Source organism: Trachypithecus francoisi, unplaced genomic scaffold (genome assembly GCF_009764315.1).
Source record: "Trachypithecus francoisi isolate TF-2019V2 unplaced genomic scaffold, Tfra_2.0 Contig01579, whole genome shotgun sequence".
NCBI classification, from domain to species: Eukaryota; Metazoa; Chordata; class Mammalia; order Primates; family Cercopithecidae; genus Trachypithecus; species Trachypithecus francoisi.
The window spans coordinates 25969259-25996585 of NW_022681442.1; the positions used below are offsets into that span (position 1 = coordinate 25969259).

The 27327-nt window shown below is 37.0% G+C and overlaps 1 non-coding gene across 1 annotated transcript; it reads right to left on the bottom strand.

Moving 5' to 3' along the window:
• Positions 1 to 2367: 2367 nt before the first annotated feature.
• On the bottom strand, positions 2368 to 2474 carry LOC117069869. The gene has a single exon (XR_004431697.1). It is a non-coding gene; the product is annotated as a U6 spliceosomal RNA (small nuclear RNA).
• Positions 2475 to 27327: the final 24853 nt, after the last annotated feature.

A 27327-nucleotide genomic window follows, 5' to 3' on the forward strand; every position in this document is an offset into this window, starting at 1 on the left:
TTGCCGTGGGCAATATGGCCATTTTCATGATATTGATTCTTCCTCTCCATGAGCATGGAATGTTCTTCCATTTGTTTGTGTCTTCTTTTATTTCGTTGAGCAGTGGTTTGTAGTTCTCCTTGAAGAGGTCCTTCACACCCCTTGTAAGTTGGATTCCTAGGTATTTTATTCTCTTTCAAGCAGTTGTGAATGGGAGTTCACTCACGATTTGGCTCTCTGTTTGTCTGTTATTGGTGTATAAGAATGCTTGTGATTTTTTCACATTGATTTTTGTATCCTGAGACTTTGCTGAAGTTGCTTAACAGCTTACGGAGATTTTGGGCTGAGACGATGTGGTTTTCTAAATATACAATCATGTCATCTGCAAACAGGGACAATTTGACTTCCTCTTTTCCTAATTGAATATCTTGTATTTCTTTCTCCTGCCTGATTGCCCTGGCCAGAACTTCCAACACTATATTGAATAGGAGTGGTGAGAGAGGGCATCCCTGTCTTGTGCCAGTTTTCAAAGGGAATGCTTCCAGTTTTTGCCCATTCAGTATGATATTGGCTATGAGTTTGTCATAAATAGCTCTTATTATTTTGAGATACGTCCCATCAATATTTAGTTTACTGAGAGTTTTTAGCATGAAGGGCTGTTGAATTTTTTCAAAGGATTTTTCTGCATCTATTGAGATAATCATGTGGTTTTTGTCTTTCATTCTGTTTATATGCTGGATTACGTTTATTGATTTGCATATGTTGAACCATGGTATTGGTTCAACAGAGATATAGACCAATGGAACATAACAGAGTCCTCAGAAATAATACTACACATCTACAACCATCTGATCTTTGACAAACCTGGCAAAAACAAGAAATAGGGAGAGGATTCTCTATTTAATAAATGGTGCTGGGAAAACTGGTTAGCCATATGTAGAAAGCTGAACCTGGATCCCTTCCTTACACTTTATACAAAAATTAATTCAAGATGGATTAGAGAATTAAATGTTAGACCTAAAACCATAAAAACCCTAGAAGAAAACCTAGGCAATACCAGTCAGGACATAGGCATGGGCAAGGAGTTCATGTCTAAAACACCAAAAGCAATGGCAACAAAAGCCAAAATTGACAAATGGGATCTAATTCAACCAAAGAGCTTCTGCACAGCAAAAGAAACTACCATCAGAGTGAACAGGCAACCTACAGAATGGGAGAACATTTTTGCAATCTACTCATCTGACAAAGGGCTAATATCCAGAATCTATGAAGAACTCAAACAAATCTGCAAGAAAAAAACAACCAACCCCATCAAAAAGTGGAAAAGGTATGAACAGACACTTCTCAAAAGAAGACATTTATGAAGCCAACAGACATATGAAAAAATGCTCATCATCACTGGCCATCAGAGAAATGCATATCAAAACTACAATGAGATGCCATCTCACACCAGTTAAAATGGTGATCATTAAAAAGTCAGGAAACAACAGGTGCTGGAGAAGATGTGGAGAAATAGGAATACTTTTACACTGTTGGTGGCACTCTAAACTAGTTAAACCATTGTAGAAGACAGTGGGGCAATTCCTCAAGGATCTAGAACTAGAAATACCATTTAATCCAGCAATCCCATTACTGGGTATATACCCAAAGGATTATAAATCATGTTACTATAAAGATATATGCACATGTATGTTTACTGTGGCACTATTCACAATAGCAAAGACTTGGAACCAACCCAAATGTCCATCAATGATAGACTGGATTAAGAAAGTGTGGCACATATACACCATGGAATACCATAAAAAGCCATAAAAAGGATGAGTTTATGTCCTTTGTAGGGACATGGATGAAGCTGGAAACCATCATTCTCAGCAAATTATCGCAAGGACAAAAAACCAAACACCGTGTGTTCTCGCTTATAGGTGGGAATTGAACAATGAGAACACTTGGATACAGGACAGGGAACATCACACACTGAGGCCTGTCTTGGGGTGGGGGGATGGGGGAGGGATAGCATTAGGAGATATACCTAATGTAAATGACGAGTTAATGGGTGCAGCACACCAATATGGCACATGTATACATATGTAACAAACCTGCAAGTTTGTGCACATGTACCCTAGAACTTAAAGTATAATAAATAAATAAATAAATAAAATTTAAAAAAGAGCAAAAAAAAAAGTTCTGGGGTACATGTGCACAATGTGCAGGTCTGTTACATAGGTATGCACGTGCCATGGTGGTTTGCTGCACCCATCAACCCGTCATATACATTAGGTATTTCTCCTAGTGCTATCCCTCCCCTAACCACCCCCACCACCCCAAAAGGCCCCAGTGTGTGATGTTCCCCTCCCTGTGTCCATGTGTTCTCATTGTTCAATTCCCACTAAAAATATGGAACACTTCATGAATTTGCGTGTCATCCTTGTACAGGGGCCATGCTAATCTTCTTTGTATTGTTCCAATTTTAGTATATGTGCTACCAAAGTGAGCACACAATTCAATTATTTTTAGTATATTGACAGGGCTGTATAACCAACATCACAACCCATTTTAGAACATGTTCATCACCCCTTAAAAAGAATCCTGTACCCATTCATCAGCCGTCACTCCCCATTTCCTCTCTTCATTTCCTCCAGCCCTAGACAGCCACCAATCTACCTCTGTCTCTATGGATTTGCCCATTCTGGACATTTCATACAAATGAAGGCATACAATGTGTAGTTTTTGTGACTGGTTTCTTTTACTAAGTTTTTTTTGGGCTCCATCTGTGTTATAATATCTATCAGGGATAGATAGATTTCATTTCTTTTATATCACATTTTTTGTCTTACTCATCAGTTGATGCACATTTGGCTTCTTTCCATGTTTTGGCTATTATGAAAAATGCTGCTAAGAACATTCTTGTGCAAGTTTTTGGGTAGATATACATTTTTACTTTGCTTGGATATATACCTAGGAATGGAATTACTGGGCCATATGGTAATTCTGTGTTTAACCTCTTTAGGAACTACCACACTGTTTTCCAAAGCAATTGCTTGATTTTAAATTCCCATCAGTAGTGTATGAGCATTCCAATTTATCCACATCCTTGTCAACACTCATTATTATTTGTTATTTTTTATTATAACTATTATTGTTGGTATGAAATAGCATCTCATGTGGCTTTTGTTTGCTTTATAAATCATTCTACTATAAAGATGCATGCACATGTTATGTTTATTGCAGCACTACTTACAATTGCAAAGACTTGGAACCAACCTAAATGCCCATCAATGATAGACTGGATAAAGAAAATGTGGCACATATACACCATGGAATACTATGTAGCCATAAGAAAGAATGAATTCATGTCCTTTGCAGGGACATGGATGGAACTGGAAACCATCATTCTCAGCAAACAAACACAGGAACAGAAAAATCAAACAGCACATGTTCTCACTCATAAGTGGGAGTTGAACAACGAGAACACATGGGCATAGGGAGGGGAATATCACATACCCGGGGCCTGTTGGGGGGTGGGAGCAAGGGGAGGGAGAGCATTAGGGCAAATACCGAATGCAGGTAGGACTTAAAAACCAGATGACTGGTTGATAGGTGCAGCAAACCACCATGGCACGTGTATATTTATGTAGCAAACTTACACATTCTGCACATGTATCCCAGAACTTAAAGTAAAATAAAAAAAATAAAAAATTAGTAGATGTAATGTTTTAAATCACTTTAGATTTATAGAAAAAATGAGCAGATAGTACAGAGGGTTCCCATGTAACTCCCTGCCCTCCAACACACACAGTTTCCTCTATTATTAACATCTTACATTTGTATGGTACCATATGAGTTTTCTAGGGCTACTGTAACAAATTACCACACACTCAGTAGCTTAAAACAACGGAAATCAACTCTTCCAGTTCTCAGGGTTAGAAACCTGAAAATAAGGTGCCGGCGGGGCCATGTACCCTCTGAAGTCTCCAGAAAGAATCCCTCCTAGCCTCTTCCTAGCTGCAGGTGGTTGCTGGCAATCTTTGGCATTCCTTGGCTTGTGGCTGCATCACTCCCATTTCTGCCTCTGTCTTCACCTGGCCATCTTCCTTGTGTGTGTGCCTGTGTCTCTCATGGCCTTTTTAGAAGTATGCTAGTCATTGGATTTAGGGCCCACTATAATCCAGTATGACTTCATTTTAACTTTGTTCCATCTGCAAAGACTTCATTTCTAAATAAAGTTACATTCACAGTAGCTAAGGTTAGAATTTTAACGTATCTTTTTGTGGAACACAATTCAATCCCCAACAGGTATATTTGTTATAATTAATGAACCAATATTCTTGCATTGCTATTATTAGCTAAGATCCACAGTTTATTCAGATTGCCTTAAATTTTACCTAATGTCCTTTGTCTGTTTCAGAATTCCAGTCAGGATACCACATTACATTTTGTGGTCATGTTTCCTTAAGCTACTCTTGAAAATAAGTTTCTTTGTGACTTTGGTTACTTTTGATGACCTTGACAGTTTTGAGTACTAGTCAGGTATGTTATAGGATAACCCTCTATTGGAATTTGTCTGGTGTTTTTCTTATGATTAGACTGGGGTTATAGATATTTGGGAAGAAGACCACAGAGTCTTTGAGAGGAAGACTACACAGTGCCATTTGGATTGCATCACATCAAGGGTACATACTATCAACATAACTTGTCATTGTTGAACATAACCCTTATCACCCAGGTGAAATACTGTTTCTAAAATGACAAAGACCCCCCTCCTTTACACACTATACTCTTCGAAAGAAAGTCACTCCTTGGGCCGGGCGCGGTGGCTCAAGCCTGTAATCCCAGCACTTTGGGAGGCCGAGACGGGCGGATCACGAGGTCAGGAGATCGAGACCATCCTGGCTAACATGGTGAAACCCCATCTCTACTAAAAATACAAAAAACTAGCCGGGCGAGGTGGCGGGCGCCTGTAGTCCCAGCTACTCGGGAGGCTGAGGCAGGAGAATGGCGTGAACCCGGGAGGCGGAGCTTGCAGTGAGCCGAGATTGCGCCACTGCACTCCAGTCTGGGCGACAGAGCGAGACTCCGCCTCAGAAAAAAAAAAAAAAAAAAAAAGAAAGTCACTCCTTGAAGCTCACACTTGAATAGGGGATTTTTCTCACTCTCCTTGTGACCCACATTTTCATTTGTGAATTGGGGCTAAAAATAGTACCGATCAATTCAGAGTGATGAGGTACAGGTTTATAAGTTAATTATGTAAAGTTCTAGGAACAATTACTTTCACTGGGTAATAATTAATAAACATTAATCATTATTAGCATTATTATCATCATTATGAAAGTTCTTATCACCTTTTGCCTTTTATTATTATAGGTTTGTGTGTGTGTGTGCCCTCTCCTTAGTATAGTAATATCCGTGAGTTTAAACATACATTATTTGAATATTTCCATAATCTCTAGAAATGACAGTATATCCTCCATAAAGTGGATGCTCAGTTTAAAAAGTATGTATATGTGTGTATCTATATCAATATATGTCTACATCTTAATAAATCCCTATCTTGTCCCCAGTATCTTTAGCTTGTTAGGTTACTCTAAGAAGAAAGCATCATTTAACTGACCTTGAATGGATGACAATAGAAATTGAGGGATCCTTATTTGAGGACCACTGCTCCAACATATTCGTTAAATGCTCATGTGCCATCATTATAATTTATCTCCTTAGTGGCCTGAAGAATTTTTATCTTCAATCTCCAAGTTCTGAGGGCAACAGGGAGACATTAAAAGATGATGTGCAACTTTGTAAGTTCAAAGTGGGTTTTATTGAGAGAAAATACTTGGTTTTGGTGGAGAAAACATGTATTAGGTTTACTTAGCTTAAATACTTTTAGAGAAACAACACATATTGGAAATAACTTGTTGAAAAGAAGACAAGAAATGGAAACGGAAATTGCAAAATGTTCACAGTCTTATGCCCTTAAGAATGAAATGAGTTGGGTGCAATGGCTCGTGCCTGTAATCCCAACTACTCAGTAGGATAAGTCAGGCGGACCACTTGAAGCCAGGAGTTCAAGACCAGCCTGGGCAACATATCAAGTCCCCATCTCTACAAACGTTGTGTTTAAAAATTAGCCAGGCATGGTAGCATGCACCTGTAGTCCCAGCTGCTTGGGAGGCTGACACAAAGGATCACTTGATTCCACGAGTTCAAGGCTACAGTAAACCATGATCCTATCACTGCACTCCAGCCTGAATAGAGCAAGATTCTATCTCTTAAGAAAAATTTTAAAAACCCACAAAATTATGCAAATGAACAAGTTGCCCAGACGACCTAACCATCCCAGTCTTCATATGTTTGTTGCTTTAATAAAGATGCTTCCTACTCACATTATTATTATAATGAAAAAAAACAACAACAAAACTCTAATGAAGTGAGTTCAGTATATGGCCCAGTTAACTCTGCCTTATAGGAAGAACTAGAGGAGTGTGGAAGGTGTTGGTGCAATAAAAATAAATAATAAATATTCTTTGGATTTAGCTTAAAATAAAATTGAATATACTAAACATAATCAAGAAATTCTTGGTATTACAGACAAGTTGCATTCACTGCTAACTTAATCATGGTCAGTTTTTATAAACAATATTTCTGTGTATCCGTGTGGAGATCATTTGTCCTCCTTTCTGATGCCATCATAAATTAAACAGGCTGATAACGTGGGGAAATCCATGAGGGAAGCAGGGCTGAGGGGTCCATAATCAGAAAGCTTATTTTGACCATAGTATTTGGAATAGATAGGAGGAGAGGAGGACTGAAGTGAGGAAATCTGGAGAGTGTTTCAGTCAATTATAAGAGATAATAAGAGACTGAATAAAGCAATTAATTTTTAAAGTATTTTCTTTAAAATTGTAGATATCCCAGGGAGAAGTAATAGCTTAGGCAATCTCATAATTATGCATTCTAGCTATAGAGACACAAATGTTAGATTTAGAAGGCACTCCTTCTATTGAACGGCTTTGTTCATCCCTCTCCATTAAAGAAGGAAAAACAGAGGCTTAGAGATGAGGAATAAAATATTCAGGTCTCTAGGAGAATTAGAGGAAGAATTGGGATCAAAACTGAAGGCTATGGCTTCCTGACCAGCCTGTTTTCCAAATACTATATTTGCCAGTTATAAATCTAGAGGACTGGTAGCAGACTGAAGGAAAGAATGAGGAATAAACAGGACCCAAGTGATGAGGAATGTGGAATCAGCAGCAATAATTGTAATTATTAACTCTTAATATTTTAATATTAATTAAAAGGAAGAGAAGAAGTCAGAGAAAAATGAACTTTGCCAACGCACATTTTTGCCAAGAGGTAGCCCATTAAGCCATCATCATAACTTCCAGCCCATGAAAAACATGTACATAGAATTATCTTTTTAATAAAAATGGATTTGCCTTGAGACCCTATTCCTTCCTAGGCACCAAACATGGTCTAACATTTTAATTTTCTTTTTAACTTCTCCAAGCATCACTGATTTACAACCAGTTCCTTGAAGGTTGAAATGATCAGAGTTGGCATTTTCTAAAGACCATACCTTAGAATGATTATCAAGATTAAAAGAAAAACCAAAATACTATTCCAGGCCAATGTAACAGATATTATGTGAATAAGTATGACTAAGAGATAGGTAAAATGTCTTTATCCATAATGATGACTCCTTTCTGTGTGAACTAGAGATAGTCACATGACTTGTTTCCTTATCCATAACGTGAAAATGATGATATAAACCTGCTTTAGTGGGCATTTATAAAGGCTTATGGCAACATGCTTTTAAGATTGAATGCTCAAGGTAAATCGCATTGCACTGTAAGTTGTTAATGCACTCCCAAGTTCTTTCAGTCATACATTAAAGCATCTTTAATTTAGGTTAAATTAACTCAAGCTTTGTAAGAATTCCAGCAGAAGGTAGGCTGAAGATTGTTTTATGTTTGTTTTGTTTTGCATATAAACGTTATATATAGTTGGTGTAGAAATCTGTAAAATTAGAGCCAGACTAAGAGAAGCAGTGAAGCACAATGATTAAGTAACACCTGACTCTGCCATTTATAAGCAGTTTGGCCCTGTACTTTCAGTAACATCTCTGAGCATGGGCCATTTTTGCTTTTTTTTTTTTTTTGAGGCAGAGTCTCGCTCTGTCGCCCGGACTGGAGTGCAGTGGCCAGATCTCAGCTCACTGCAAGCTCCGCCTCCCGGGTTTACGCCATTCTCCTGCCTCAGCCTCCCGAGTAGCTGGGACTACAGGCGCCCGCCACCTCGCCCGGCTAGTTTTTTTGTATTTTTAGTAGAGACGGGGTTTCACCGTGTTAGCCAGGATGGTCTCGATCTCCTGACCTCGTGATCCGCCCGTCTCGGCCTCCCAAAGTGCTGGGATTACAGGCTTGAGCCACCGCGCCCGGCCCATTTTTGCTTTTTAAAAGGAGAAAGTAACAATGGCTGCTTCTTAGAGTTGTGGTGAGAATTTAAGTTCTTGTTGTAAGCTGTAAAGCTCTTAAGAATTATTCTTGGTTCCAAGTAAGTACTCAATAAACGTTAGTAACTGTTATTATTATTACTATTTTTCTTACCTTAATGGTAGATGATTTATATAAGTAAATTATGCATGCAAGATAGATAACAACAAGGGTTAAGAATTAGAAACATTTAATTGGCACTTTTGAAGCCTTACCCCTCTCTTCGTGATTTCAAGTCTCTCTATCCCAATTTCCTGAATTTGGTGTATATTTTGTCATTGTTATATTTCTTAGACTCTTTTTAAACCACATTTATGTGTATTCCTAGGCAGTTTTCTATAACCAGACTTTTTTTCTCACAATATTATTTTCCTGAAGTCCATTCAGTTGATTCATGGAGTTGTAGATCATTCTTCCTCTCTGCTGCATGGTATTCTATCATATTCCATAGAAAACATTTCAAATGAAAATTTATATAGGTTCCAGTGTTTTTGTTTCTTTATTTCTATGGCTTATAATGTTGCTATTAATTTTCTCGCACATGTTTCCTGAGGTATCAATACAAGATTTTCTCTAGGGTAAATGCCTAGGAGTAGAATGGTTAGGTTGTAAGGTATGCATCCAAACTTGAACACTTTTCTCTTAATAGTTTGTTAATGATTAATGATTAATTATTTATCATAATTAGGCTTAGACATCAGCCATAAGTTGAAACTGTTCCAGGGAAAGTGGGAGGTGTGGTCACTCAAACTCTTCTAGATAATGCCACATTGCTTTCTAAAGTATTCTAATTTATACTTTTATCAGCAAAGCATTTTAAATGATTAATTTTAATATACAAATAATACTTGTGTATATTTATGTGATACAATGTGATGTTGTGATCTATGTTTACATCATAGGTTCCATCAAGCTAATTAACATATTCATTGCAACACCATTTTATTAGTTTTTTGCAGTGAGAATATTTAAATTGTATTTTAGCATTTTTGAAATATACAAAACATTATTATCAACTTTGGTCAACATGCAGTGCAATAGGTCACTAAAGCTTATTCTTCTAATCTAACTGAAACTTTGTACCCTCGATCAATACCCTCCTTTTCCTCATCTTCCCCCTTCCCTCAGCCTCTGATAACTACCTTTCTACTCTCTGTTTCTATGAGACTGACTTTAAAAATTTTTGTATATAAGTGAGATCAGACAGTATTTGCCTTTCTGTGCCTGGTTTGTTTCACTTAACATAATATTCTCTAGTTTAATTCATGCTGTTGCAAATGAAAGAATTTCCTTCTTTTTTAAGGCTGTATAGCATTTCATTGTGTATATATGCCACATTTTCTTCATTCATTCATTGATGGAAACTTAGTTTGCTTTCATATCATGGATATTGTGAATAATGCTGAAATGAACAGGAAAATGCAGTTATATATTTGATATCTATTTCAATTCTTTGGATATATAGCTGGAAGTGGATTGCTGGATTATATGATAATTCTATTTTTTGTTTTCTAAGGGACTTCTTTACTATTTTCCAAAATGCCTGTAATAATTTACATTCTCACCAACAGTGTATAAGTGTTCCTTTTTTTCCCCCATATCCTTGCACATACTTATCATTGATTTTTTTTTTTTCTGAGGTTTTTTTGGTTTTTTTTTGATAGAAAATTATGAAGTGCAAGTGCAATTTCTTGTTACACACATAGATTACACAGTAGTCAAGTCAGAACTTTTAGGTCATCCATCACCTGAATAATGCACATTGTATCCATTAAGTAATTTCTCATGGTTTTGGTCTCTTTGACAATATCAATTCTAACTGGTGTAAAGTGATATTTCACTGAGGTTTTGATTTGCATTTCTCTGATGATTAGAAATGTTGAACTTTTTTTCATGTATCTGTTGGCCATTTCTGTCTCTTCTTTTGAGAAATGTCTATTCAGATTATTTAAAAAATTTTTGTTCTTATTGTCTTTTTTGAAACTTTTATTTTAAGTTCAGGGGTACCTACATGTGCAGATTTGTTACAAGGGTAAACTTCAGCCATGGGGGTTGTACAGATGATTTCATCATTGAGGTATTAAGCCTAGTAGCCATTAATTATTTTTCCTGATCTCTTCCTCCTTCAACCCTCTGCCCTCTGGTAGGCCTCAGTATGTATTGTTCCCCTCTACGTGTCCATGTGTCCTCATTGTTTAGCTCCCACTTATAAGTGAGAACATGCGGTATTTTGTTTTCTGTTCCTGTGTTAGTTTGCTAAGGATAATGGCCTCCAGCTCCATCTATGTCCCTGCAAAGCATATGATTTTGTTCTTTTTTATGGCTGCATAGTATTCCATGGTGTTTGCTGATTTTAAAAAATGGGTTGTTTTCTTGCCATTGAATTGAGTTTCTTATATATTCTGGATATTAGCCCTTTATCAGACATATGGATTAAAAATATTTTCTCCAATCTGTGTGTTGCCTCTTCACTCTGTTAATTGTTTCTTTTTTGTGAGGAAGCCCTTTTAAAGTTTGATGCAATCCCATTTATTTATATTTGCTTTTATTGCCTGTGCTTTTGGGGTCATACCCAAGAAATCGTTGTCCAGACCAGCATTGTGGAGTCTTTCTCCTATGTTTTCTTCTAGTAGTTTTACAGCTCTACATCCTGCATTTAGTCTTTTATCTATTTTCAGTTGATTTTTGTATGATGCGAGATAAGGGACAAATTTCATTCTTCTGCATGTTTCTTTTAGAACCAAAATAGCCAAAGCAATCTTGAACTAAAGAACAAAGCTGGAGGCATCATACTTCCTGATTTAAAAATACATTATAAAGCCATCGTGAGCAAAACAGCATGATAGTGGCACAAAAACAGACACATTGACCAATGAAACAAAAGAGAAAGCCCAGAAATAAATCCAAGTATTCATGGCCAATTGGTTTTTGACAAATTTTCTGCACAATAGGGAAAGGACAGTTTCTTCATAAAAGGCATTTTTGTTTTTGGCTACTTTTTGAGTCAACTTTGGTTAGTTAGCAAAATGTATTTTTCTAGTAATTGGCAAATTTTCTAAGTTTTCAAACTTACTGGAATAAAATGTTTTAAAAAAATCTTAATTTCCTTTCATTATCAGTAAAAACATTTGTGTTGTCATTTCTAATATTGTTTTTGTGTCCTTTACTTTTTTGAATGCTCAGTCTTGCAAAAGATCGGTACCCTGAAAAGGCTAAAAACAATTAACAAATATTTGTCTTTTTTTGATCTTCTTTAATTATAGGTGTATTTTCTAGTTTTAAAATTTGTGTTATTATTACTACTTTAATTTTTAGTTCATTTTTCTAACTGTATAAGTTTAGTATTTAGTTTAATTTAAACCTATGTTCTTTTCCAAAATATGGGCTTAAGTCTTTCTGCCTGTAGATTTCTCTCAAGAATTAGTTTCATCTCATGATGAGTATTTTTGTTGTTGCTTAGTTCTAAATTTTCTAATTTTCTAATTTATTTTATTTTTTCATTGACTTATAAAATCTTTTAAAAATCATTAAAAATCATTTCTGATTTTTAATCAATAATAATTACTTTTTTCAATTATCATTTTATTATATCTCACAATTTTATGAGTAAGAAATTCTAAAAGGGCTCAGCAGGCAATTTTATGCTCCTAATGGTTTTAACAGGAGTTAGTCTGATGCTAGGCTACAGTAGAAGATCCAAGATGACTTCATTCATGTGCCTTGGCATAATGTTGGAAGTCTGGGTTTAGCGTCTCCCCTCTCCATTTCCATGTAGTCTCAGAGCCTCTCCACGTGCCCTCTCCTGGAAGCTTGGGCTTCTCAAAACACGGTGGTCTCAGGGAAGTTGGACTTGCTGTAAGGAAGCTCAAGGCGCTAAGTGTGAGTTTTCCAAGGCTCCTGGGCAGAAGATACAAGGTTTCTTACGGCTTGGCCTCAAAGGTCCAAGAACATCACTTCTGCCAGATTCTATTGATCAAGAACATCACTAAGGCAAGCCCAGATTCAGTGTGAGGAAGATTTAATTAATTCTACCACTGGTTATGAGGAGTAACAAAGAATCTATGGTTCTCCTAGTTCTATCACACCAATAACTCCAGTGTATCCAACTCAAGGTTCAAGGTCTCTCAGGTATGTATATTCTGCATCATCAGGTACAGATATGGCTTTTCATCTGCTGGTGACCAATGAACTAAAAAGATAAGTCAACTGTACCACACTCAGTGTTTACTATGGTACATAGTCAAGATAATCCCCAAAATACATCTCTGAAAAAAGTAAGAATGTGAAATACAGAACAATTACTTGTCTATAGTAGTTCCAAAATCCTAATGATGAGAGAAGTTCCTCTTTTAGACTCTGGTTCTGTGCTCTGGAAGTGGTACCTTTGCACATTTTTTTCTTCATGGCTTCATCCACAGATAGTTATTTTCTGTTTTCCATGATCCCATTTGCTATGTCTGCAGGAGAGTAGGTTTACATTTTTGAAGCCTGCTTCTTGCTCATGAAAATATGGTAGCATAAAGAGGTTGTTTTAACTTTTAATTAGTCAAATAGTTTAGCCTAGGTTGAATTTCGTTTTGTTTTTTCAATTACATCCTTCCAGCACTTGGCGTGTTTCACGTCTGTTTCTTTCCAGTTAATTTCCTGGGCCAACAACTAAATCCAAAGACCCTTTTTAAGTTCCCAGGTAATCTGTCTTTGTCCTTCTTTGTTTTCTCATTCCCTTGCTTCTGTACATGGTGACTACTCATAGTGATGGCGAATAGCTGACACTCTCACACCCACCCTTAATCTGATATTCATGACAAGACTGGGCCTTACTACATGTTCGTTTGCAGATTCCCCCAATATTATTTTCTGATCTTTGTTGTCCAGAGCAGTAGGATTTTTCAAATCCTAGAGGTTTCAAATTTCTTCACTTTCTATATTGCTTTTATTTTTGATTGCAAATTAACCCTTTCTTTCCTGAGTATTTTGTCTTATAAGACTTTGCCAAAAGAAAATAATAGTTGCCAACACAAACTAAAGATTTTATTCATGCCAACCTCTTACCCTGGAGCTTCCAACTCAATCAGTACATGATTGGATTCCTAGGTACCAAGGCCTCAATTTTACCAAATGTTTATCATCATAAGTCATAACTCCATCATAAAGCTTCTAATATTAGTTTCCTCCCTGCTCACTACACAATTATTAAGCCAATGTCCTACTTGAGGATCTTAACTTCTGTAATAGATAGCATAAGTAATAGTAGGTGCTGAAGTAAGCAACTCCCTAAACATCCATAGCTAAACACAACCAAAGTTTATTTCTCATTTATATCACAGTCTAATACAAGTCAACAGGTGAGTAGACTCTGATTCACTCAATCATACAGGGATTCAGGGTCCTTCTATGCTGAGGCTCCGTCATTTTTAACATGCACTTTCATAGTCATCCCAGTATGCTTCAGATAACAAATGTGTGATGGGGTGGGTGGGTAGAGAATTTGGAGAAGGTAAATCTCTTCATAACTGACTTGAACTGGAAGTGACACATCAATTCACATTCCATAGATAGGAAATGCAGAGATCATCCTACCTAAATTCAAGAGGGCTGGAAAGTATACTTTAGCTACATACACAGAGAGAGGAAACAGGATGGTGAACATCTAGCCAGTTCCTGCCACAAATTTGATGTGTGAGTTTTAGTTATTTTCAATAGGAGACTTGTTCAGAATAGCTAGTCTGGCTCCTAGCTAAAAATGAAAGTGCATTTTTATTTTCATTATTCTTGATCTAGTTTGAAATTATAGTTTTTGACTCCCTTATGATCTAATGGTTCCATAAGAGATTTATGTTTAATTCTCCGGGTAACAGATTTTTTTCTTTCATTTCTATTGTTAATTACTATTTTATGGCATTATGTGAAAAGAATGTGGCCTGTATAATTTATGTTATTTGGAACTTAATGATGCCTACATTTGGCCTAATATGTGGTCATTAAAAAATAAATGTTACATGAACGATGGAAAATAAGGTAAATGAGAAAATGAGAGGCTTAATTACTAATTACTTCCCATCTCACTTAAATAAAATTCTACTTCTCATAAAGCTCTAAATGACCTGATTCCTGTCTATCTCCCCACACTTATCTCAATCACTTTCCTTCCACTTACCTATGAAACTCCAGTCACAATGGCCTCTTTTTTCTTCCTGCCTTGGGTCTTTGCACCTGCTATTTCTACTGGAAAAGACCTAGCCCTTTTCTGTCATTTAGCTCTAGTTCAAATGTTTCCTCTCTGAAAGCATTTCCTAGGCCAACCCAGTAACATGCTATTGTAACACCTTATTTTATTCTTTTCACAGCATTCATCACTATCCAAAATTAAACTGTTAACTTGTTTATACATTATATGTCCTCTCCATCTAAAATGTAATTTTATGAAAGGAACTTTTGCCTTTCTCATTTACTGTTTTATTCCTAATGCTTACTAGAGTACTGAGAATATAATAAACACTAAATGAATGTATGCTGAATGAATGAATGTATAACTTATCTCACTTTCTTATCCATGCCTAACTCAAGAGGCACTGAACCATTCAAAGGCTACTGTCTCTCTCTCTCTCTCTCTCTCTCTCTCTCTCTCTCTCTCTCCATCTCTTTCTTCTTCCCTGTCTCTCCCCTCCTTCTCTTTCGTCCATTGCTCCTTCTTCTTTTCCATGTTTGGAGAAGTTTGTCTTGCTAAGGCAAGATGTGCATTGAAAAATACATTTATCAACATAAAACTTTTGACTTGGATTTGCTGAATGACATTTTAAAAAATGTTTTATTTATGGCTCTATTATCACATTTTATCTTCTTATGTATCTTTATTTCTTGTTTTTGTAAAACAACAACAAGAAATGTCTCAGTGACATTGAACCATTTACCATGCTTTTCCACAACTCGAACAGAGGTTTTATCTGTACCATAGTCTTCAAATTTTTTTTTGGAAAAAAAAAAGAGAACCAACTATATAAAATATCAGGAACAAATTGGAGCTTTTCATGCAAATACACTTTTCAAGTGTTATGCCAGCATTCATTTACATAGACTTGACGTCTTGTAATGAATCTGTCTTCATCTCTTTATGGAAGCAATGCACTCAAGCAATCCTGCCTTGGTGACACAATGTTGCAATTGCCTGTGGAATTGGGTAAAAACAATTTTATTCCCCCTAAAACTCATTTTTAAATTCAAGTTTCTGTATCTTTAGTTATCTACCTACCTAATTACTTCAAACTAATAATGTTTCATTGAAAAAACAAATTAATATGATACTAGGTCCAACTCACTGTGAAGAGTACATGTCAGAGAGGAGGTAGCAGAACCATGTGCGTCTGGCATGGAGGCTGGGGGAGGATGCAAGGACTTTTTCCAGTGAAGAAAATGAAAACTGATTCAAACTGTGAGCAGTGTTTTGTAAACATGTCTCATGGGCGAGGGCTGGTGGCCCAGGAAAATTTCCCATTATTCAGGTCCCTTAAGAATAGCGGGGTTATTTTCAAGATAATCTGTGTGGAAGGGGCCAGGTACTGCCTTCAAATTGATGTTCATTTGGAATGAAAACTGCCAGAGCAGTTTATGCACATCCTGTCCCACATCCTTTCTGGTCCTGATTGGTCTGTCCAAGGTAAGGTATCTTGAATTCTGTGGAAAGCGCAGTATATGAGCCTCATGTTTTACTTATAAGAAGCATCCTAGCTAAAGGAGGAGTTGGTAGGTTGGAAATTCATATAGGCTCCTTAGAGAATTGCCTTTTTTTCTTTCTGGGGATGAGCACTATTCAGTAAAAGGGTGATTTCCTCTGGCGTCTATAAGGTTGAAAGTAATTAATGAAAATAACATAACAACAGAAGAACTATTGAGCATGTTTTTTGAGTACCAATGGTTAGCAGGTACCTAATTAATATTTGAATGAAATAACAACTATTACGTTTAACACTGAGTGATTACTACATTCTTGACCTAGTGTTAGGCATTTTAACACTTTAACTCCTTCTTTCACAGCAAGGAATCCATGGGGGTAATTACTATTATTACCTCCATTTTATACAAGAGGAAACTGCAGCTTAGGAAGGTTAAGTAAATCGTCTAAGTTTGTATTGTTACTAAGCTGAGGTTCAAGATTCAGAAATCAAGCAATGAAACTCCAAGGCTCTTGCTTTACCTGATCATGCAGATGGATGGATGGATGGATGGATGGATGGAAAATAAATGGCAATTGAATGGAAGGATAAACGTTTTTTTTTTTGTTTTTGTTTTTTTTTTTGAGGCGGAGTCTCGCTCTGTCGCCGGGACTGGAGTGCAGTGGCCGGATCTCAGCTCACTGCAAGCTCCGCCTCCCGGGTTCACACCATTCTCTTGCCTCAGCCTCCCGAGTAGCTGGGAGTACAGGCGCCTGCCACCTCGCCCGGCTAGATTTTGTATTTTTAGTAGAGACGGGGTTTCACTGTGTTAGCCAGGATGGTCTCGATCTCCTGACCTCGTGATCCGCCCGTCTCGGCCTCCCAGGATAAACGTTTAATTCTTAAATGATGTCAGATAAAAGTAGGGGAATCACATGTATTTGAAAACTTGGTTTTACATTTATTTTAATAACCTTGCAATTAAAAAGACACTAATTTTTCTCAAAGGGCCAGTTGCAATGCTGTCTTCTATAAAGTGTCTACACTTTATGGAAGGTGTGGAACAGCTTTAATCTCTCATTAGCACCGAGGAACTTGCTACATATGGAGTCACCTGTCCCAAATGTAAAGAGCTGGTGGTCAGCGTTTCTCATTCATTAACACCATCTGAGTGCCAAATCAATGTTTTACATTATTTACATGCCTCTCGTTAGAAGCATGGATAGAGCACCGTCCAATTCTCAGAGCAAAACAAACCAGGGCTTTCTCACATACAATTGCACATCATATAATGTTAAGGCTTGTTAAAATACCACATGCTTGCAAAATTGTTCAATAATTGCCACAAATATTCACCAGCAGGAGAATGTTTATTCATTTGCTTAATTTCTAACAGTATTTTCTGCTGCTGTAATATTTTGTTAGTCTCTCCACATTTAATTTGGCATCTGATCAATTGGATTTATACTTTTTAGAAAACAGTACAGGCTTTGAACGTTTAGTATCTCATTCATGTTATTTCTTCTTAGATTTAGTACCCCTATAGCCTGTTGGCGATGTTATTTTCTAATGAGAATTTTATAAAATGCCTTGGAGGCTCATTACAGTTTGAGTGTCTTTCTTTCCATTCAAATAAGCCCGATTTTAAAATACTGCAATTCTTTTTTTTTTTTTTTTTTTTGAGACGGAGTCTCGCTCTGCCACCCAGGCTGGAGTGCAGTGGCCAGATCTCAGCTCACTGCAAGCTCCGCCTCCCGGGTTTATGCCATTCTCCTGCCTCAGCCTCCCGTGTAGCTGGGACTACAGGCGCCCGCCTCGTCGCCTGGCTAGTTTTTTGTATTTTTAAGTAGAGACAGAGCCAGGATGGTCTCGATCTCCTGACCTCGTGATCCGCCCGTCTCGGCCTCCCAAAGTGCTGGGATTACAGGCTTGAGCCACCGCGCCCAGCCAAAATACTGCAATTCTTGCCACTGAATGAGTTTTGGCTCTAGAGAACACAGGCTTTTCTCTATAGAGTCCAAGTTGCTACTGGAACTGACAATGCCAGCAACATGTGTGATGTTAAAGCTCACTCTTCTAACCTAAGAAAACTTTCTTTCATTTAAAAATCTTGAAATACCTTCTACCTCTTAGTAACTATAGTGAATGTTGATAGCAGCATGTTTAGTTCTCCTGAAGATTCATATAGTCTTATATCTTGTAATTCTTGCATTAACTGAGAATATTACCATTATTCTGTTGAGAAAACTGAGACTCAGAGATGTCAGACAACTTGTCAGTTATCATCCAGCTGGAAATTCTGGGGTCTACATTCACGCACATATTCTCTAACTCAAAAATCCCATGCTCTGTTTCTCTAACCCCCCAAAGTACACTGATATCTTTAGTATCATTCTACCTCACTCCAAGATACACATTCCTTATGTGAACAGATTTTAATACCAAAAATGTGTTTTAATGACTTCAACCATGGATTTTTATTTCTACCTGTTATTTCTCACAGAATTAACTCTCAGCTGTCTTCCATATGAACACTTTGAAGTACTAGGATATAGAATACGTAGCATAATTTCTTTTTCTGCTATTCTACTAATAAAATTCTCTAATTCCTTTATCTGTGACTCTCTTTCTAGTATAGGTTATAGTTCGCCTAGCTGTCATGGCCACCTTTCTTGTATCCTATTCTGCATTGTGTAAACTGACCTATGCAGAGGAGAACTGTATGAGCATCTAGCTATTTCTAGACACTCTATTCTGGTTAATGCTACCCAATGTAGTATTGTTTTTGTTTGTTTTGTTTTGCTTGGGCACTACATGACATGGTTAACCCATGTCATTTTTACCATAGGCTAAGTCCCCTAAATCATTCTCACGTATGTTGCTAAAGAGGCCCATCTCCTCTACCTTGCATTTTTACATCTAATGGAGAAAATGCTTTGAATCAGACATTTCTTATGCATGACACTTACTACATCCAGCCACTGCTGCGGAGGCCAACTCTGCATGGTTCTGTCCTTCTGCATGCAGGGGAAACCCAACAGCATCTCACTTCCTTCCCCTGCCACCTCTCTTGCCCCTTGCACCAGGTTTTTGACCTGCAGCAAAGGGGCAGTGGGAGACTTCACATGGGTCCCCATTTGTGCAAATCAGAAACGTCGGGGGGTGGGAGTTAACAGCTTTTGGAGTGAATTTTGACCAATAGGATGCAGATGCTGATTGATAAATCCTCACCCCAGACAAGCTGTTTGAGATGCAGCTTATGATGCTTCTCAGAAGGTGGTTCCACAACATCAGACAGTCTTTCTCTGTGGGGCCAGCTCGATAAACGCTTTTGTGCTGGTACTCCCTCCTGCTCTGCTCCTCTCTCTTTTGTTCACTCCTACTTTTCTCTAATTTTATTTGCTAATAAAATACTTTTACATAAACCTTAGGATCAAACTCTACTTTCTGGAAATTCTAGCCTAAGATCAATTTCAGAATTGTTAATATCTTGAAAGTTTACTGTATTTTAGATTTTAAGCATGCAATTATATAAAAGATTTTAATTCTTTTATGTAGAATATTTATTCTTACCTTTCTGTTCTTTATTGGGTAAGAATTTTCAAATATATGATAAAGTATTGAACATATTTATACTAATTGGAACCTATGTAGTTGGACAACTTTTTAGTGTCAAGATGTCTTTCTAAGCGAAAATCCTTTCTTATGAAGTGGATAGGGGAATGAAGGAAAAGTAGCTCAGCATAGTTAGTACCTATACTGGGTAAAGGTACAGGGGAAATATCATTTTCACTACAAAGATTCCAAATTTAGGCACATCTAGCAGGATTCAAAGACCCCCATATTCTGCTCTAATAGGTGCTACTTGCCATTCTTTTGCAGAAATTTTACTTGCTAAATCATATCAACTTCCAGGATCTATTCTAATGTTAGTGAGGTAATGATACCATCAATGACCATTTTCAGTTTTAGAATATATATCTGACTATAGACTGCTTACATATGTTAAAATTAAACCTTACAGCTTATTAAACATGACCCTTTGCTGAAAGAGTTCGTTGGAAAGAACCTGAAATATTTTCCGATTTTTGCTCCTCACTTACACATTTCAAAAGAGGAAACTAAGGCCCAGAGAGGTAGAAAAACCTTTTCTAGGTCACCAGGAAAAATCAGCATTAGAGCTTGGACCAGATTCCTAGACCCAAGGGCTTTTTCACATACTAATTGCTGAGCTTTAAAGGAGTAAAGGCTTTTTGTCCTATTCTCAGGAATTCCTATTGGGAATAGTTCATTAAACTGTGGAAATGTGATTGAGAAAAATACAGTTTGCAACACCTATGTTTTGTATTATAGCATTTTTAAGTGTCTCCTTAACCCTTGAATATGAGTGTCTTCTCTTATCATTATATACCACAATTCACTTAATCCCCCATCTTGACAGCTGTAGTTCAAGATCATATCCTGAATCTGAGCATCCTCACCTTCCCCACCCTTAAACTGTAGTCCAAAATATCATCATCTCCTGAAATAGCATTTAATTAGCCTCCCTTCCTCCTCTTTTGCATCTTTGTAGAGTATTTTCCACATAACAGTGAGTGTGATCTTTCTAAAATGTAAATTTGACCATGCCATCCCTTTGCTCAAAATCTCTAAATAGCCTCACAATTAAAATTTGAAGAAGGCCTCCAGGCTCCGTATGGCCTGGTTTCTGTCTGCCTTTTCCATCTCATTGTCTAGAGCTTTCTCTTCGTTCATTTACAGAAGCCAATGTGGCCATTTAGCATTGCCATATGCATCCCTCTCCCAGATTCATCATTTCCTCCTCCATATCATTCAGGCTGTTGCTCACGGCACTTTCAGAGTCCTTTCCTGACCTTGTAACACCTCCTTCTACTGCTCTATTACCTGATTTGCACCCTGTCTTTATAGTAATTATGATTATCTGAAACCAGATTATAACAACAGTTAAATACATAAATTTTGTGTGTTGCTTACTAGAATATAAACTCCATGAGGTCAGGGAATTTGTATTGTTTATCTCAGTAAACACAGCACCTAAAGCAATGCCTCATGCCAGAATGGTGATGAATAAATGTTTATTAAATGGATGAATGCCTACATTTATAAATGTTTACTATAGAGAAGTCATTTTCTGCCAACATATGCCATTATGATTTTACTTCTCATTCCTCAGCAGTTATCTTGTTAACTAATTAAACAATTTATCACTAATAGAGAGTCTATCAGGAAAGCAAGTCTTCAGTTCAAGCTATGAGTGCATTGAATTACCTTCTACAATAGAATGCTTGGAACCTGAATGTCAAAGTTATTTGGCTGATGTTATTTACTGCTTTCGGACCACAGAGACGGTTATTTTGAAATGGTCTCATAATAGCTGAAGAGCTCCTGGATGGTTTATCATTAGTTATATTATTACTTTATGTTCTGTGAGCAATATCTATTTAATCCCCAAAGCATCCCTGGTTGGGAGCAGAGGGAACTGAAAATTCTTTTTGATAGACAACGTCATGGGTGGCTTCAGTGCATAAATGAGACTCTGGGTATTCAAATAACAAGCCTGCTTCTCTCTTTTAGACCTGCTATATCCAGCTTATAATATTCACTGAACAAATAGTGTGTAGTGAATCTTCATCTATTTATATTTCTTGCCTAATTTATGAAGTTGGAGTTAACCTGTAAGATATTAGGAAGCAAAAGTTTTCTAAATGAACCTTTAATGATGCACTATCAGGGTAAGGATTTCACTAGGGAGTGGAAGAAACTTAGTGGCAATATAGTATAGTGGATGATTGGATTCAGCCAGAATTAAATTCAAGTCCATGCCCTGCACTTTCCTACCAATACATTTGGAGGATCTTAGTGACCTTGCTTGAGACTCATTGTCTTTATCTTTAAAATTGAGATGACAGCAGAACCCATTTCACATAGTGTTGTGATGACTAGAAGCATACAACACATGAAAGCAATTAGTAAAATGGCTAGCACAGTGTGGGTGCTCTCTATATGTTATCTATTATTACCTTATTTTGTATTTTTCAGCATAAATCAACAGATATTTATTGAGGGATATACTAAATGAATATAATGCAATTGAGTTACTAATATAATTAACAATGTAACTGACTGTTTTATAAGAAGTTATGATCACTTTGATGAAATAGGGTATGCACACCCTGAATGAAATGTAATAATAAAAACAGCAAATATGATTAAATATATATATATGGTAATAAAAGTTGGATGCAAGAGATTTTTAGGCTAAGATGACCTGTTTTGTCTCACAAAGGAGGACAAAATTCAGGGAGTATTGAAAGAAACGTGAGATTTAAAAAGTTAGAAATAGAAGTAAAGAGATTCTTTGGTGGAATAAATTATGCTAATTTCAGGTTCCTATTATCCAGGTTCATTGCTGTTTATCTTGTGGTTGTTCCCGTTGTATGCAAGTCTCCTTAGAGAATTCCATTTTGGAAATACTTTGTTAGCCTGATTCTGATAACGTATTTCCAAAAATAAAAGAATTGTATTTGTTCAAGAACTTTATTTTATGACATCTCTAACACCTTATTTTTGCATATCTGAAGATTCAAGTGTCCCTTACAGTTACTTTTTGTTCATTGTATTATAATAGCTAGTTGAATAGATGCAGTGAATCAAAAGTAAGTATTAGAGACATGAATAAGTAAGCTTGTTCTTCAAGGGGGAAAAAAATGACCCTACTTCCAGTCCACACAAAAGAAGGAAAAAGATGAGTGCATTTGATGCTTTTTCCCCTACGTTTCTCCTGAATGCATTTTTTTTTTTTTTGCTAGTTAACACAAATTACATTGCATTATGCTTGTTAAATATTTCAATAAAAAGTGGGACTCTAGCACAAAATGACTGCTGTATACTGAAAATGGAATTTTTTACAGGGCTTTTATGGGGTGTGACCTCATTCCATTATTAATAATGCACTTTGTGAGTTTTCTTTCATCCACTGATCTTGTAGGAGCATTGCTAACATTAACTAATTAATCCTCTTGTCATCTCCATGAGAAAAGTGAAGCATTTATTTAAAGGCTCACTCGGCTGTGGTGAAACTTGCATGAAAATTGTTTGACAATGTTTGATGAGTATGTGGTGCCAGGTGACAAGGAGAGTGGACTTTTAAAAGAAAATGGCTGATTCAACTTTCCTGGCACAGGTCCCTCTATCTCAGAAGCAATCTGACTACTTTCTTCATATATTCTTATTGGCTCAAATCTATCCCCATCTGTTTGGAAGGCATAGTGCCCAACCAGGCATTGGTCAGATCCTTGGTGCTGATCTCGGGAGATGAGCACTTTCTGGGCATTCTGTATCTCCCTGCCACGTTGCATCTGTTTTGCCAGATGTCTCACCTCTGGGTCCATTGGCATGCCAGCCCTGTTGCCGCATGTCTATTTACAGCACATCTGCTGCTGTGTAAATGCCAAGCAACAGGGTAAATGGTAGAGCTGTGTGTGTATGTGTGTGTGTGCACGTGCGCATGTGTGTGTGAGTGTGCGTGTGCGTTGGGATGGGGGTTGGCAGACAACTAGAGCACAAAATTCATGATGCACTCACATAGCATTGCCCCTAAAGGCCTTCTCTTGATGGTGTTTGCTGCAGGCTACAGCTGGGGAACATTAAGACACCTGCCTTTAGCCGTCAAAATAAATGCCTCAAAGTATATTGCTTATTGCTTCCAGAATCAAATAGTGTGTAAGACTTCAGACTCACAAGTCTGGATCACAAAGTTAAAAGGATTGTAACATCTCTCCTAAATGGAAGCAGTAAGAAGGCATATTGGAGCTCACCTTAATGGTTCCTTCATGTCATCATTTATTCATTTATTTAACAGATATCTATTGAGTACCTCCAAGGTATGCAGTCCTGTAGTAGATGAATAAACAGCTATAGAGAAATGATACTTGACCTCCACCTGGGGAAACAGGATACAAACATATGAAAGAGTTGAGTGACCATACAAGGTAGTCAGTGGTAGGTGTCCAATGAAGAGTTTTTTGTGGGTTACAGGGTAAAAAGAATGATGCCTTCATGGTGAAGGTGAATTTCCATTACACTTGCCTTAGAAAGAAACAGAGAAAATATTCTGGACACAGAGGAACAGCCCCAGAGATGACATGAAGGAAGACATACATCTATGTTGTATTGTCTTCATGTATAAATAGTGAAATGTATGTGCTTGCACTGTTCAACTCTATTCCACACTCTAGGGTCAGTTAGATAAAATCTGAAGAATTTTCATCAGAGAGGTATACTCCAAAGTACTCCAAGAGTATTTAGCTAGGAAATAGACTAGCCCAAGAAGGAATTAACACATTCAAATGTGGCTATTTAGTGCTTCATGTATCTTTGTCAAAATCCACACCAGAGAGGGTTTTTTTTTTTTTTTTTAATTAGCCTAGTGATATTACAAATTAGAATTTGGTTAAAAAGATTGCTTGGGCTTTGCCAACTTTTGAGAAATTTAGGAACTCACAAACTTTGCAGTCCCATAACATCAGGGCAACATTTGAGTTTCAGAGCCTTCTTGGACTCACATCCTTCAACAACCCTGCCACTTGGCTCAGTTACAATGTTAGTGGATCCTGTCATCAGAGTTTACTGTATCTACCTTGGAAAACGCTTTATATGTAAGGTGACTGTCAAAGTACCTCAGAGCAGAGAGTAGGAATTTTCTGACCCAGAGTACAAGTCGTAATTTTGGGTCAGTTTACCAATGCATGTTTGAACACTCAGAATTTGCTCTGTATCTTGCTTTCGTTGTAATGTGCAAACTGATATGACACCTATACCTCTCCCAAGCTCACCTCTAATACTGCAGTTTAACTGTAACTACTCAAAGAATTTGATATTGACTCAACAGAAAACTGACTTCAGTGTGTTCTTTAGTGTGAAGAATGGTTAGTAGTTGAGTTTATAGCCAATAGGCAGAGGAAGGGCACATGAACCATAAAATATAAAATTCCATAACTCACCGAAAATCATGGTTTACAACTATTGACACTCACACAGGATAATTAAACAACTATGACTAAATTAGCAGAGCTTGCTTCCAATCCTTCTCTTATTTCCCCCATCCCACCTTGTATATGTACCCGGCATAAACTTTTAAACCATTGAGAGTCCTGAACTCACTCTTCTCCTGGGAATGGGTTATCTTTTAGCAGTCATGATGCCCTGACATTTATAATAGCAATTGACATCTTTTTTGAAATAATGATGGTGCCTTCTTCCTTTTGATTCCTACCAACAGATGGTATTTTAATAGATTAAAGCTACACTGAAGTTTTCTATTCAGCTCTTCAATTTAAATTTTAGTAACATTTTATTCTTAGAAACTAAGAATTCAAATTAAGAAAATACGTTCTTTCAGCTTTATTGATAAGGTTTGATAAACTCTGACTGGACGTATCTATTCCAGCTCATCAGTCCTAGGGTGTTTTGCTTATTTATTTACTACTTACTTTTACTAATTCCTTCTGATTTTATGGGGTATTTTTAAACTCCAAGGGAATGATGCAAAGTTGGAAGCCAGCTGAAATGCTTCTCCATCAAATCTTTCAGTCATTCTCCCACTTTTATAAAGAGTTCTGTGGGAATGCTTGGTAATTTCATCTGTAGGTGGGATATTTAAACGAACAAATGCAGGAGAAATGGGTTTTCAGTCATGTAAATCAGTTCCTTTTCTTTCTCTTATGTGCCTTCCCCTTGCTTTTTTTAAACATAGTTCTTTTTCCGGTACCAAATCATAGTACACATTTACAAGACATTTTCTAAGGACAATAACTGTATGTATATGATCATTTTGTTCTTGAGGAGAATAGCTACTATTAAAAATTTTGGCAATAGGCCTATCGAAAATGTCGAATTAGGTTCACTTGAGGGACAACCATGAAGACTTTTTGTGTGTGTGTGGCATACAATCCTAGAACATGTCATTTAAGGAAATCCCGAGATCACAGAGCAGAAACAGATTTAACCCAGTTATTGATTCCATTCTTGAAATGTTAATCTTGGAACAGTGGCTAATGTGGATGATAAATGTCTTTTTAAATGTGACAATCTTGACAACTATTCGGGTGTATGTTGAAATGGCAATGGGAAGAAATACTAATGGGGCATGCACTTCAGCTCCAGAAATGATCAGAAAAAGTAGCAGGAGAAGGTGAAGGAAACATGGGATTTTGATTCGTAGACTATTATCTCACCATCATGGAGCTTTAGTCTTCTCATCTTTAAAATAGGAACCATAACAATCATTCTTTTAGGTTGATATAGACAAAACACGCAGGGAACACTGTGGATTGGCACACTCCACACCTATTCTAAATATTTTCTAGCAAACTTCCTATACTACAGAGCTGGAAAATCTAAACTCTTTATTTTAGGGACTTGCTTACAGTTAAGCCTGCAGCTGCTACCTAAATTCTGCCACATGGGCACCCTTGCATAAAGTTGGGAAGGAAGAAGTGAGAAGTTGGCATTATTCAGCCACACAGATGCATTCTGCTTGCAAGAATGAGGGGCACAAGCACTTGGTTCTTATGGCAACTATGGTAAAAGTTTGGTCACCAGACCCAGAGTATCACAGGCTCCAACCCACAGCCTAGGGGGCCATTGAATTTTCCCTAAAACCCTTTTTCTCCTGGTTGTTCTTGCTATCAGTGTAGCATTCACATATAATCCCCTAATCTTCCTAGAAATTGTTATAAGCTACTTAATACCATCTAACAAATCTCTTCCTATTTAAACTTATGGAAATTAATCATGAGAACTGCAAACATGATCCCTAACTGAAGCAATATCTGAATAATATGTTGAAAATGATAAAGACACATTAGCTATTTTTCAAAGAAATAATCATGTTACAATTGCATTTATTTATTTCAAAGTATAATAACATTATCTCAAGAAACTAACTCTCAGAATCAGATTGTTGGGAACGTAACTCTTTAATATGCATGCCTCAGCACAGGTATTTTACTAATAAGGGCTCTATTTCCTGGGTAGAAATTGGATTAAAATTCTTACCAGATATACCTAAAAGTTACTTTATAACACATGATTTAAACTGCCTTTGCAAAATTTTGACAGTGAGAAAAATCTGGCATAGTCGACTCCATCTTGCTTCTGAACTCCAAGCTGCCCTTGGTCATTCCTGAGCATAG